Raw genomic sequence first — 13,646 nt, forward strand, 5'->3', positions numbered from 1 at the left:
GCGTCGTTAAAGGGTTAAGGACCAGGCCACTTTACACCTAAGGACCAGAGCGTTTTTTGCACATCTGACCAGTCACTTTAACCCCTTCACAATGAGTGATGTATGGCGCCGCGAAGTGTCACTTGGCACGCGGCGACGTACATGTAAAGTTCGGTTCCCCCACTTTGCCCACCTATCGGTGTCCGGGCAACACGGGGGAACTGTCCAGGGAAGGTCGGCGCCGAAGGTCCCTTACTTGGATCCCCGAGCGCGATCCTCCCCCACGTGCGGCGGTGGCGGCAGCAATACTTCCGGGTCATGCTAGGTGAGTTGTTGCCTAGAAACATCCAGAGGGCCACAGTTTACAGTGGTCTCTAAACCGTGGCCCTCCAGATGTTGCAAAACTACAACTCCCAGCATGCCCAGACAGCTGTTTGCTGTGTGGGCATGCTGGGACTTGTAGTTTTGCAATATTTAGAGTTATTCAGGTTGTAGATCACTAAGTGGTCTCAAACTGTAGCCCTCCAGATGTTGCAAAACTACAACTTTCAGCATGCCCAGACAGCAGTTTGCTGTCTGGGCATGCTGCGAGTTGTAGTTTTGCAACATCTGGAGGGCCACAGTTTTGAGACCACTGGACAGTGATTTACAACCTGAACCCCTCTAAATCTTGCAAAACTACAACTCCCAGCATTCAGGAACAGCATAAGGCTGTCTTGGCATGCTGGGAGTTGTACTTGCATGCCTCCAGCCATTGCATAACTACATCTCCCAGCATGCCCTTCCGCAATCAGTACATGCTGGGAGTTGTAGTTTTGCAACAGCTGGAGGCACACTGGTTGGAAAATACTGAGTTAGGTCATAGAACCTAACTCAATATTTTCCAACCAGTGTGCCTCCAGCTGTTGCAAAACTACAACTCCCAGCATGCATAGTCTGTCAGTGCATGCTGGGAGTTGTAGTTTTGACCCCCACCTCCCATGTGAATGTACAGGCTACATTCACACTGGCGGCAGATTACAGTGAGTTCCCCGCTTTGGAGACTCAGTGCAATCTGCCTCCAGTGTGAATGTAACCTACAAACACTACACTAACACAAAATAAAGAGTAAAACACTACATGTACACACGTACACTGCCCCCCCCCTTCCCCAATAAAAATGAAAAACGTATTGTATGGCAGTGTTTCTAAAATGGAGCCTCCAGCTGTTGCAAAACAAAAACTCCCAGCCTTTCTGGACAACAATTGACTGTCCAAGCATGCTGGGAGTTTAGCAACAGCTGGAGGCACCCTGTTTGGGAATCACTGGCATAGAATACCCCTATGCAAGTCCCTAATTCAGGCCTCAAATGCGCATGGCGCTCTCACTTTGGAGCCCTGTCATATTTCAAGGCAACAGAATAGGGTCACATATGGGGTATCGCCGTACTCGGGAGAAATTGCCTAACAAATTTTGGGGGGCTTTTTCTCCTTTTACCCCTTATGAAAAGGAACAGTTGGGGTCTACACCAGCATGTTAGTGTAAAAAAATAAAAATTTTTACACTAACATGCTGGTGTTGCCCTATACTTTTTATTTTCACAAGAGGTAAAAGGGAAAAACGCCCCCCCCAAAATTTGTAACGCAATTTCTCCCGAGTATGGAGATGCCCCATATGTGGGCGCAAAGTGCTCTGGGGGCGCACAACAAGGCCCAGAAGGGAGAGTGCTCCATGTACATTTGAGGTGATTTGCACAGGGGTGGCTGATTTGTTACAGCAGTTCTGACAAACGCAAAAAAAAAACACACCCACATGTGACCCCATTTTGGAAACTACACCCCTCACGGAATGTAATAAGGGGTGCAGTGAGAATTTACACCCCACAGGTGTCTGACGGATCTTTGGAACAGTGGTCCGTGAAAAAAGGAAAAATTTTGCACAGCCCACTGTTCCAAAGATCTGTCAGACACCAGTGGGGGGTAAATGCTCACTGTACCCCTCATTACATTCTGTGAGGGGTCTAGTTTCCAAAATGGTATGCCATGTGGGTTTTTATTGCTGTCCTGGCACCATAGGGGCTTCCTAAATGCAACATGCCCCCCCAAAATTTGCTCTCAAAAAGCCCAATATGATTCCTTCTCTTCTGAGCATTGTAGTTCGTCCGCAGTGCACTTCAGGTCCACTTATGGGGTACCTTCATACTCAGAAGAGATGGGGTTACAAATTTTGGGGGGTCTTTTCTGCTATTAACCCTTGCAAAAATGTGAAATTTGGGGGGGAAACCCACATTTTAGTAAAAAAATAAAAAAAAATTTTTTTTACATCTGCAAAAGTCGTGAAACACCTGTGGGGTATTAAGGCTCACTTTATTCCTTATGTTCCTCAAGGGGTCTAGTTTCCAAAATGGTATGCCATGTGTTTTTTTTTTTTTTGCTGTTCTGGCACCATCGGGGCTTCCTAAATGCGACATGCCCCCCAAAAACCATTTCAGAAAAACGTACTCTCTAAAATCCCCTTGTCGCTCCTTCGCTTCTGAGCCCTCTACTGCGCCCGCCGAACACTTTACATAGACATGTGAGGTATTTGCTTACCGTATATGCCGGCGTATAAGACTGGGTGTATAAGACGACCCCCAACTTTTACAGTTAAAATGTAGAGTTTGGGATATACTTGCCGTATAAGACTACCGCGATGTACAGAACCTTGTAGTTCCCCCCACATTAGTAGGCAGCATGTTCCCTCACATTAGGTTGGCAGTATAGTTCCCCCCACATCAGGTAGGCAGTATAGTTCCCCCCACATTAGGTAGGCAGCATGTTCCCCCCACATTAGGTAGGCAGCATGTTCCCCCCACATTAGGTAGGCAGCATGTTCCCCCCACATTAGGTAGGCAGTATAGTTCCCCCCACATTAGGTAGGCAGTATAGTTCCCCCCACATTAGGTAGGCAGCATGTTCCCCCACATTAGATTGCCAGCTTCCCAACATTAGGTCAGGAGTTCCCCAACATTAGTAGGCAGCTCCCCCCACAATAGTAAGCAGTTGCCCCACATTAGTAGGCAGCTCCCCCCCCCCATAATAGTAGACAGCCCCCCCCCCCCCCCATAATAGTAGGCAGCTTCCCCCCCTCCGGGGACATACAGCATCAGCCTCCAGCCATATAAAGTGTATGGCTGGAGGCTTTATGTCTGTACTGCCCCCACTGTGATCCGGTCACTGCTTCTCCGGCCTGGGTCACAATCTACTGCTATGGACCATAGCAGGAGGTGCCAGTACCGGGGGAGCGGTGACCGGAACACTGAAGAAGATAACGCACCGCCGGTCACTTACCATTCCCTGGCCAACGCGCGTTCTCCTGCGATGATCCTGCGGTCCTCCTGGTCCTCCTGCGTCTCTATGGTTGTGTGCACGGGACGTCACTGATGTACAACCATAGAGGCGGAGGACCGAAGGATCATCGCAGGAGAACGCGCATTGGCCAGGGAATGGTAAGTGACCGGGCAGACACAGGGCTGTCCGGGATAGGAATACTTATTTTAATGTGTCCGGCCCGGCTCCCGTGTGCAGGGGCCGGCCATAGCATGTAAAAACTAATACTGTCTACTAAAAACCAGGGGGCCTCCAGCTGTTGTGAAACTACAACTCCCAGCATGCCCGGACAGCCTTTGCCGGTCCGGGCATGCTGGGAGTTGTAGTTTCACAACAGCTGGAGGCCCCCTGGTTTTTAGTAGACAGTATTAGTTTTTACATGCTATGGCCGGCCCCCGCCTGCAGCCGCACACGGGAGCCGTGCCGGGCAGATAATCATAGGTATTCCTATGCCGGACCCCAGTACCCGGCGTATAAGACGACCCCTGACTTTTCAGAAGAAAATTCGGGGTTAAAAAGTAGTCTTATATGCCGGGATATACGGTACTTGAGAGAAATTGGGTTACACAAACAAGTATACATTTTCTCCTTTTACCCCTTGTAAAAATTCAAAAATTGGGTCTACAAGAACATGCGAGTGTAAAAAATGAAGATTTAGAATTTTCTCCAATTTGCTGCTTTTCCTGTGAAACACCTAAAGGGTTAAAACATTTACTGAATGTCATCTTGAATACTTTGGGGGGGGGGGGGGTTGCAGTTTTTATAATGGGGTCATTTATGGGGTATTTCTAATATGAAGACCCTTCAAATCCACTTCAAACCTGAACTGGTCCCTGAAAAATACTGAGTTTGAAAATTTTGTGAAAAATTGGAAAATTGCTGCTGAACATTGAAGCCCTCTGGTGTCTTCCAAAAGTAAAAACTCGTCAATTTTATGATGCAATCATAAAGTAGACATATTGTATATGTGAATCCCCCCCAAAAAAAATTATTTGGAATATCCATTTTCCTTACAAGCAGAGAGCTTCAAAGTTAGAAAAATGTAAAATTTTTAATTTTTCACCAAGAAAGGATGCAAGTTACCACAAAAATGTACCACCATGTTAAGTAGAATGTCACGAAAAAACAGTCTCAGAATCTGAATAAGTAAAAGCATTCCAGAGTTATTAATGTTTAAAGTGACAGTGGTCAGATTTGCAAAAAAGGGCTTCGTCCTAGAGGTGAAAATGGGCTCCGTCTTTAAACATTAATAACTCTGGAATGCTTTTAGTTATCATTCTGAGATTGTTTTTTCGTGACATATTCTACTTTAACATGGTGGAAAATTTTTGTGGTAACTTGCATCCTTTCTTGGTGAAAAATCCCCAAATTTGATGAAAAAATGTAAAATTTTGCATTTTTCTAATTTTGAAGCTCTCTGCTTGTAAGGAAAATGGATATTCCAAATACAGATTTTTTTTTTTTTATTCACATATACAACATGTCTACTTTTAGGTTTGCATCATAAAATTGACGAGTTTTTTACTTTTGGAAGACATCAGAGGGCTTCAAAGTTCAGCAGCAATTTTTCACAAAATTTTCAAACTCACTATTTTTCAGGGACCAGTTCAGGTTTGAAGTGGATTTGAAGGGTCTTCATATTAGAAATACCCCATAAAAGACCCCATTATAAAAACTGCACCCCCCCCCCCCCAAAGTATTCAAAATGACATTCAGTCAGCGTTTTAACCCTTGAGGTGTTTCACAGGAATAGCAGCAAAGTGAAGGAGAAAATTCACAATCTTCATTTTTTACACTTGCATGTTCTTGTAGATCCAATTTTTGAATTTTTACAAGGGGTAAAAGAAGAAAATTTATACTTGTATTTGTAGCCCAATTTCTCTCGAGTAAGCACATATCTCATATGTCTATGTAAAGTGTTCGGCGGGTGCACTAGAGGGCTCAGAAGTGAAGGAGCGACAAGGGGATTTTGGAGAGTACGTTTTTCTGAAATGGGTTTTGGGTGGCATGTTGCATTTAGGAATCCCCTATGGTGCCATAACAGCAAAAAAAAAAACACACGGCATACCATTTTGGAAACTAGACCCCTTGAGGAACGTAAAAAGGAATTAAGTGAGCCTTAATACCCCACGGGTGTTTCACGACTTTTTCATATTTAAAAAAATAAAATTTTCACTAAAATGTGTTCCCCCCCCCCCCCCAAATTTCACATTTTTGCAAGGGTTAATAGCAGAAAATACCCCCCAAAATTTGTAACCCCATTTCTTCTGAGTATGGAAATACGCCATGTGTGGACGTCAAGTGCCCTGCGGTCGAACTACAATGCTCAGAATAGGAGGAGCGCCATTGAACTTTTGAAGAGTGAATTTGTTTGGAATGGTAGTCAGGGGCCATATGCGTTTACAATGCCCCCTGTGGTGCCAGAACAGCGGACCCCCCACATGTGACCCCATTTTAGAAACTACACCCCTCAGAGAATTTAATAAGGGGTGCAGTGAGTATTTATTTATTTTTTAAAACTTTGTTTATTGAACTTTACAAATTTTATAAGAAGCAAGAAACACAAAATGCAAATAAGTAAATGCAATAGAGATAGGCACAGGCGGGTAGCGCAGTACCCAGGGTGCCTCAACATACTATTATCATATCGTAGACACATCATTGTGCACAGAGCTGAGCAATCCCCAACCCCCCTTCCCTCCCCCCACATGCACTCGGACCGTGACTTATAACAAGAACAACAACACAGGACAACATCGAAGGTTAAAGGAAAAAGAAAAGAAAAAAAAAACACAAGGGAAGGGAAATGGCCAAGAAGGACGAAGAAGGAAAATAAATAAATGAATGAATAAAATTAGAGAAAATAAGTAGAAAGAAAAGGCGTAGATGAGAGTAATCTGAGGAAGGTAGGCCCACGAGGATACCCATAACGAGATCATTGACCTAGACAGTTAGCCTACATCATCTGAGAGGCGGAGAGGGCCTAGAGTACCGCTGAGTGAGGCCTTACAATACCACTCCGTGTGACGGAAGGGCAGGACAAAAGCCTCAATTTGCGATCTGTCAAAATGGGCAGCCATGAAAGTGCGCCATTTGGCAAAAAAACTTTTTGCATTACGTTCCCTGTTTCTCTCCGTTTCCAACCTGTCGAGCTCCATGAAAACTTTTAGTTCCGTCACCACATCCGACATAGTCAGCATGCGCGAGTGGATCCATTCTCTAAGAATAACTTGTTTAGCCACCAGTAAGATCACATGGATAAAGCGTGGCACATTTCGTAAGCCTGCCGCCTCGGCAGTCTCGGGATCGACAGATTGGAACAGAAGAGCCTGAGGGGACATAGGGACTCTAAGTTTCCAAAAGCGGGCTACATAATTCACTACATCAGTCCAATAGGACTGTGAGGAAGGGCAGCTCCATATCCCATGAAAAAAATCAGTACCAGGGCTGGAGCACTTGGGGCATTCAGTAATTCTGTCGGGACATGAGGTAGTGGTCGGAAGATTGAATCCCAGGTAACCATAATGCATCAACTTGAAATAGGTCTCCCTCCAACGCTCGCTGATATCATTTGCTCTAACTTTAGTCCATCCCTCTAAGATTTTTGAACGCAAGTCCTCATCCGGCACTATAGATTCCCATTTTCTAAACACCTCCGTTCGAGAGATCTTCAGAAAATAAGTGTTAAGGCACGTATACAGGTGTGAAAGAGATAACTTACGAGCCTGCGAACCCACCAGGTCCTCAAAAGGTGAGGGAGACACTTCCGAAGTGGGATCACTAAGACGAGATTTGCAAAAGGAGAGAAGTTGTGATACCTGGAGGAAATGGTTCGGGGGCAAAGAGAAAGTTGACAGCAATTCCTGAGGGCGTAGCCATCGGTTTTCCTCGACGTGCATAAGCTGCCTCGCCACCCTAATCCCCCTCTGTCTCCAGCCCGAAAACAAGCTACTATCAACCCCTTGTGGAAACTCAGGATGGCCCCAGAGATCCAAACGCCCCGACAGCAGGAAAGGTAAATTAAAAGCCTTACGAACCGCTTTCCATGTGACTATAGTGTCTCCTACCACCAGAGAGCATTTTAAGTGGGCCGGGAGGCGAGGGATGCGAGTGTGAAGACAAGCTGAGAGCTTCCAATGGAAGACTAGATCCGCCTCCGAGAGATAATTAGAATGAAAACTAGATTCATGGATCCAATCTAGAACATGTCTAAACAGGCAAGCCAGATTGTAACCGCGAATGTTGGGAAGCCCAACCCTGCCGTCACTTTTGCGCAACATCAATTTTTGCAACGCGATCCTTGAACGCCTACCGGCCCACACAAACCTAGAGAAAGCAGTGTTGAGATCTCGTACATTTTTATGTTTCAGTAGCAGGGGCAAAGTTTGAAGGTGATAAAACATTCTAGGGAAACTTATCATTTTCACCAAATGACAACGACCCAAGAGCGAGAGGGGGAGGTGAGACCAACGGTGCAGCTCATCCATTATATTCTTTAGAAGGGGCGGATAATTAAGGGTGTACAAGGAAGAGAGAAGCTTACCAATTTTAATCCCTAGATATGTGATGTGCGATTTTATAATAGCAGCTGGGACACCCATAGCGGTCCAGAAAGAGGCTGATCTGAGCGGGCCCAGAGGAAGGGCTTCACTTTTCAGGGGATTAATCTTGTAGCCAGAGAATTGGCCAAAGTGTTCCAAGGTGGACATTAAAGGGCCGTAGTGATCCCCTGGGTTTGCCATAAAGATCAGTACATCATCCGCGAAGAGAGTCAGCTTGACCTCTGTATGTTGGATCTTGACCCCCTGGAATAGAGCAGAGTCCTCCAGGTAACGCGCCAGAGGTTCAAGAGCCAAATTAAAGAGGGGGGAGAGAGGACAGCCCTGCCTCGTTCCCTTATGGAGCGAGAAAGGTTGGGAGAGAAAACCAGAAGTATGAACCCGGGCTTGAGGGCAGGAGTACAGCCCTTCCAGAAAGGTACAAAAGTAACCCGTGATCACCATCCCCAGCCAGTCCCATCGGACATTATCAAAAGCTTTTTTGGCATCAAGGGCTAAGAGCAAGGGCGTTTCCCCCGACTGGGGACGGTGATGAACTCTGTCCAGAACAGTAAGCACCTTACATATGTTAGAAACAGCTGACCTATTTCGGACAAAGCCAACTTGCGAGGGACCGATGAGCGAAGGGAGAAAGGCACTGAGGCGGTCCGCCAAAATTTTTTGTCGCCAACTTGAGGTCCTGGTTAATGAGCGAAATAGGTCGGTATGAGTGAGGTTGGAGCGGGTCTTTGTTGGGCTTCAATAGCAGTTTTATGGTGGCCACATTGGAATGCAGGGGCAGGGAACCAGTATGCAATAAATGATTGAAGTAGTGCGTCAATGGAGTTGCCACGTTGTCCCGCAAAATTTTAAAGAATTCCCCCGTGAATCCATCTGGTCCCGGGGCCTTTCCATTCTGCAGATTTTTGATTGCCTGTGTCACTTCGGCCTCAGAAAAATCTGCATTCAGGGCCGAGCGTTGATCAACCGTTAATGACGGTAGACGTAGCGACCCCAAGAACGCCCCACCCTGGGACATATCGGCCGTGGACCCAGAGTAAAGTGATTGGTAGAAATCCCGAAATCTGTTGTTAACCTGTTTCGGATCAGAATGAACTACTCCCTGACCATCACGTAATGAAGGGAAGCGCTGAGGGGGCCGTCTGCCCTTAGCCAGACGTGCAAGGAGGCGGCCGGCCTTGTCGCCAAACCGGAAGAGTTCGGCTTTAAATTTGGAAAAAGACTCCATACATCGGCGCTCCGACCACAAGTCAAAAGTTGCCTTGGCCTCCTTCCATTTCTGAAACTCCATGGCTGAGGGAGATGTAACGTAGCTAGTATAAGTCTCTCGCAAGTTCCTACTCGATTCCTGGAAGTGGTGGAGGGATTTCTTTTTAACAGTGGACATAAACGCTATCAGCCTACCTCTAAGCACAGATTTCGCTGACTCCCAATACAGGGGGGCATCTCGAACATGGGTAGAATTGTCCCAGGAGAACTCCATCCACCAACTCCTCAGGGAATCAATAAAGTTGTAGTGTTTGATCATGTACGCTGGAAATCTCCACTGATAATCACTCCCCTTCGGATAAGTGTCCGTCAGGGAGAGGGAAATGGGGGGAATGGTCAGAAATGACCATGTCATGTATGTCCGCACTATCCATCCGAGAAAGGAGCTCGGCCCAGGTGAGGAAATAGTCTATGCGTGACCATGAGGAATGACTATGCGAGTAGTGGGTAAAGTCCCTGCTGTCGGGGTGTGTTAGCCTCCAGGGATCCTGTAGCCCAGATGTGTCCAGGAACACAGAAAAGGTTCTATCACTTTGTCTAATCTGAGAGCGGTCTGCCGCACCACCACTACGGTCCTCAGCTAGGGAAGCAACCGCATTAATGTCCCCTCCCACTATTTTGTTGGAGATGGGATCACAAAGAACACAAGTCTCTATCTTTAAAGTAGTCCTTATTATCTCTATTAGGAGCATAGCAATTATAGATACTGTAGTCATGCCCTTCGTGCCTCACGTGAACCCAAGCCCAACGTCCGTTGTCAGCTGTCGCCCTGTTAACCACTACCCCACCGAAGCTTCTACTAACAAGAATAAGTACTCCTGCCTTGTTCCCCACCGCTGGTGCCCTAATCACCTCACCCACCCACATCCTCTGCATACGAACCAGATCCTGAGCGGAGAGATGGGTTTCCTGCAGCAAGGCCACTTCCGGCCGTAGTCGTTTTAGATGTCGGAGAATTTGGGTTCGCTTATTAGGCGAGCGTAAGCCCTTGACATTCCACGAGATCAGTCTTATCTTGCAAGCGTCCCAAGGAACGAGACCTAGAAAAAGAGAGAAAGAGGAGAGAGGAAAAAAAAAATAAAATAAAAAAAGGGGTAGGAAGGGTGATGGAGAGAACAAAGAGGACGAGGCACTTGCTCAAATTCCACTTGCGCTACTCACTGGTACTAGGCAAGTCAATTAAGGCAAGTAGGTGAATCCCACCAAAAGGCGGAGAGGATGCCCCTAGGTACCGAAGACACGTGTACTACGGCAACACAATTTATGCCTAACACTGTGTTGGGAACTTCCTTTTTTCTACCCTTACTAGAGATCCCCCATCCCCCGGCCATAGGAAACAGCAATCAAGCGGAACATCAGCCCCAGCCCCAGGCAATACCTCCCCCTCCCCTCATAAAATAGCAAGGAGACGCGTAACCACAGTGCAGCACTACAAGGAGATCCCTGAGAATCCTATGCTAAGTAATGAAAATTTAAGGCCTAAGAGGCTAACCTGTAGAAGGCAACCAAGTTGAAACCCATCCAGGAACTACCCCTCTTGACTCCACATCGCCATTATTCCCCCCCCCCCCATTGATATCAGGTGAGGACACCCCAAGATGGCCCTAAACACACATCAGGAACCTTGGTAATACTTAGAGCAACTAATGAGGGACAAACAGTTAGACCAAATCAATAAGTCACTCCGCTCTCCGGGCACCCCCTGAGCGGGTAGATCGTATGGCGGGAACCACTGACGTATCCCTTTGGGAATGGAGGTTCCGTCCCTCTCGGGTTCCTCGGACCGGACTATGAAGTGCAGCCTCCGCAGCTGCCGGATTGTGAAAAACTTCAGCTTTCGCTGGAACAGTTCCGTGCACACTTTACTAAATTTGCGCCTGCGCTTCGCCACAGGCGCTGAAAAGTCTTCAAAAAGAAGCACCTGACATCCTCTAAGCAGCAGTGGATAGTTGCGTTTTCTGAACGCGCGTAACAGAGCCTGACGGTCGTTGTAATCCAGGAGTTTAAAGATAACTTGGCGCGGTCTGTTACGTATATGCGCCGGCGAGGAGGGCGGAAGCTGATCTTGCGGTCCACGCTCTGGACCCAATCGGTGAGCCCTTTCAACTCTGCAGTAATAGTCCAGGCCCAAAGCCTCCGAAAGTTCCACCTCACATAACCTTTGTAGATCCATAGGCTTAATCCGCTCTGAAAGCCTAACTAGTCTAAAATTATTACACCTGGAGCGATTCTCCAGGTCGTCTAGCTTAGCCCATAAAGCGGCATTTTCCTTTTGCAGTTCAGTAATATCATCAGAGTGAGAAAGAAAGTTCTGGCGCAGAGACTGAACATCAGTTTGAACGGTCACCACTTTAGCGGTAGTAGCCTCCAAGTCATTGCGCAATTGTTGGAAGGAAGCCTGTAGCGACGTTTCCAGGGAGCTCTGAATGCTGGGCATAATCCTGGCTGTGACTTCAGCTGCCAGTTGTTTAAAGTCCAAAACTGATGGCGAGACCAATGGGGGGAAAGCTGGGGGGGAAAGCTGGGGCAATAAAGGGGTGAGGTAGCAAGCCTGCTCCAAGGGAGTTTATCAGAGTCCAAGTCCTGTGGGGAAGCTGGAAGTGTGATCTCCCCTAGGCCACTGGACTGCAGTGTGGCAGGGGTTAAATCCCATGAGGGGGTGAGTGCTCTCCCTGCTCCCCCTCACCTCTAATGGGGGAGAGGGCAGGTAATGAACCTTTCACAGTAACCTGGCTTTTATCAGGAGGAGCAGAGGGCTGTGCACCGTGGCTATCTTCCCCCCGCCTGTCAGACATACCGCAGTTCAGCAGACTGCCCGTGCTGCGATCCTGCAGCTGCACTGTCGCAGTGCACTCGGAGCCGGAGACAGCGACCGGGAAAAAGCAGGCAGTTTGGCAGGGGGAGCCGGTCCACGGGCGGAGGATTCGCCTCCCTCCCTGCTCTCAGAGGCGCAGCTGCGCAGCACGCTGGCCGCGCCGCGATCCTTGGGGAGCAGATCCGTCGCCATTTTGGGAGCGGAGGCCGTCTGGCGGAAGAGTAGCGGGGCCGGTTCCTTCTGGAGAAGAAAACGCTCCATCCAGACCTCGGAGCGTGCGGGGAGGTGTGTTTCCTGGGGTGTCGCAAGGCAGCCCCGCCGTTATATTTTGCAGGTCGGGGCCGAGGTATACGGGGAGCTCTGTCAGCCTCGTCTAGCCAGGGCAGCGCCGGAACCGGAAGTCCGGTGCAGTGAGTATTTACACCCCACTGGCATTTGACAGATCTTTGGAACAGTGGGCTGAGCAAATGAAAAATTTAACTTTTCATTTTCACGGACCACTGTTGCAAAAATCTGTCAGACACCTGTGGGGTGTAAATGCTCACTGTACCCCTTATTACATTACGTGAGGGGTGTAGTTTCCAAAATGGGGTCACATGTTGGGGGGTCCATTGTTCTGGCTCTATGGGGGCTTTGTAAACACACGTGGCCTTCAATTCAGGACACATTTTCTCTTCAAAATCCCAATGGCGCTCCTTCTGTTCTGAGCATTGTAGTTCGCCCGCCGAGCACTTTACATCCACATTTGGGGTATTTTCTTACTCAGAAGAAATGGGGTTACAAATTTTGGGGGTCTATTTTCCTATTTTCCCTTGTGAGAATGAAAAATGTAGGGTAACACCAGCATTTTTGTGAAAATTTTTTTTTTTTTTCATTTTCCCATCCAACTTTAACGAAAATGTATCGATCACCTGTGGGATGTTAATGCTCACTATACCCCTTGTTACATTCCGTGAGGGGTGTAGTTTCCAAAATGGGGTCACATGTCGTTATTTATTTTGCGTTTATGTCAGAACCGTTGTAAAATTAGCCACCCCTGTGCAAATCACCAATTTAGGCTTCAAATGTACATGATGCTCTCTCACTCCTGAGCCTTGTGCGTCCGTAGAGCATTTTACGCCCACATATGGGGTATTTCCGTACTCTGGAGAAATTGCGTTACAAATTTTAGGGGCAACACCAGCATGTTAGTGTAAAAAATTTTTTTTTTTTTTTACACTAACAGGCTGGTGTAGACCCCAACTTTTCCTTTTCATAAGGAGAAAAAGCCCCCCCCCCCCCCAAAATTTGTAGTGTAATTTCTCCCGAGTACGGAGATACCCTAAACTGTTTCCTTGAAATACGACAGGGCTCCGAAGTGAGAGAGTGCCATGCGCATTTGAGGACTAAATTAGGAATTGCATAGGGGTATTATACGCCAGTGATTCCCAAACAGGGTGCCTCCAGCTGTTGCTAAACTCCCAGCATGCCTGGACAGTCAGTGGCTGTCCAGAAATGCTGGGAGTTGTTGTTTTGCAACAGCTGGAGGCTCCGTTTTGGAAACCTTACCGTACAATACGTTAATTTTTATTGGGGGGGGGGGGGGGGACAGTGTAAGGGGTGTATATGTTGTGTTTTACCCTTTATTGGTATTGTAGTGTTTTTTTTTAGGGTACATTCGCACTGGCGGAGGTTTA

At 47.4% G+C, this 13,646-nt stretch overlaps 1 protein-coding gene across 4 annotated transcripts in view; it reads left to right on the plus strand.

Moving 5' to 3' along the window:
* LOC130282599 (gastrula zinc finger protein XlCGF26.1-like) overlaps positions 1–13,646 on the plus strand; it is a 211,730-nt gene that overhangs the window by 10,996 nt on the left and 187,088 nt on the right. The gene's annotated exons all lie outside the window — the stretch shown is intronic.

The sequence above is a fragment of the Hyla sarda genome, chromosome 7 (genome assembly GCF_029499605.1).
Source record: "Hyla sarda isolate aHylSar1 chromosome 7, aHylSar1.hap1, whole genome shotgun sequence".
In the NCBI taxonomy this organism is placed as follows: Eukaryota; Metazoa; Chordata; class Amphibia; order Anura; family Hylidae; genus Hyla; species Hyla sarda.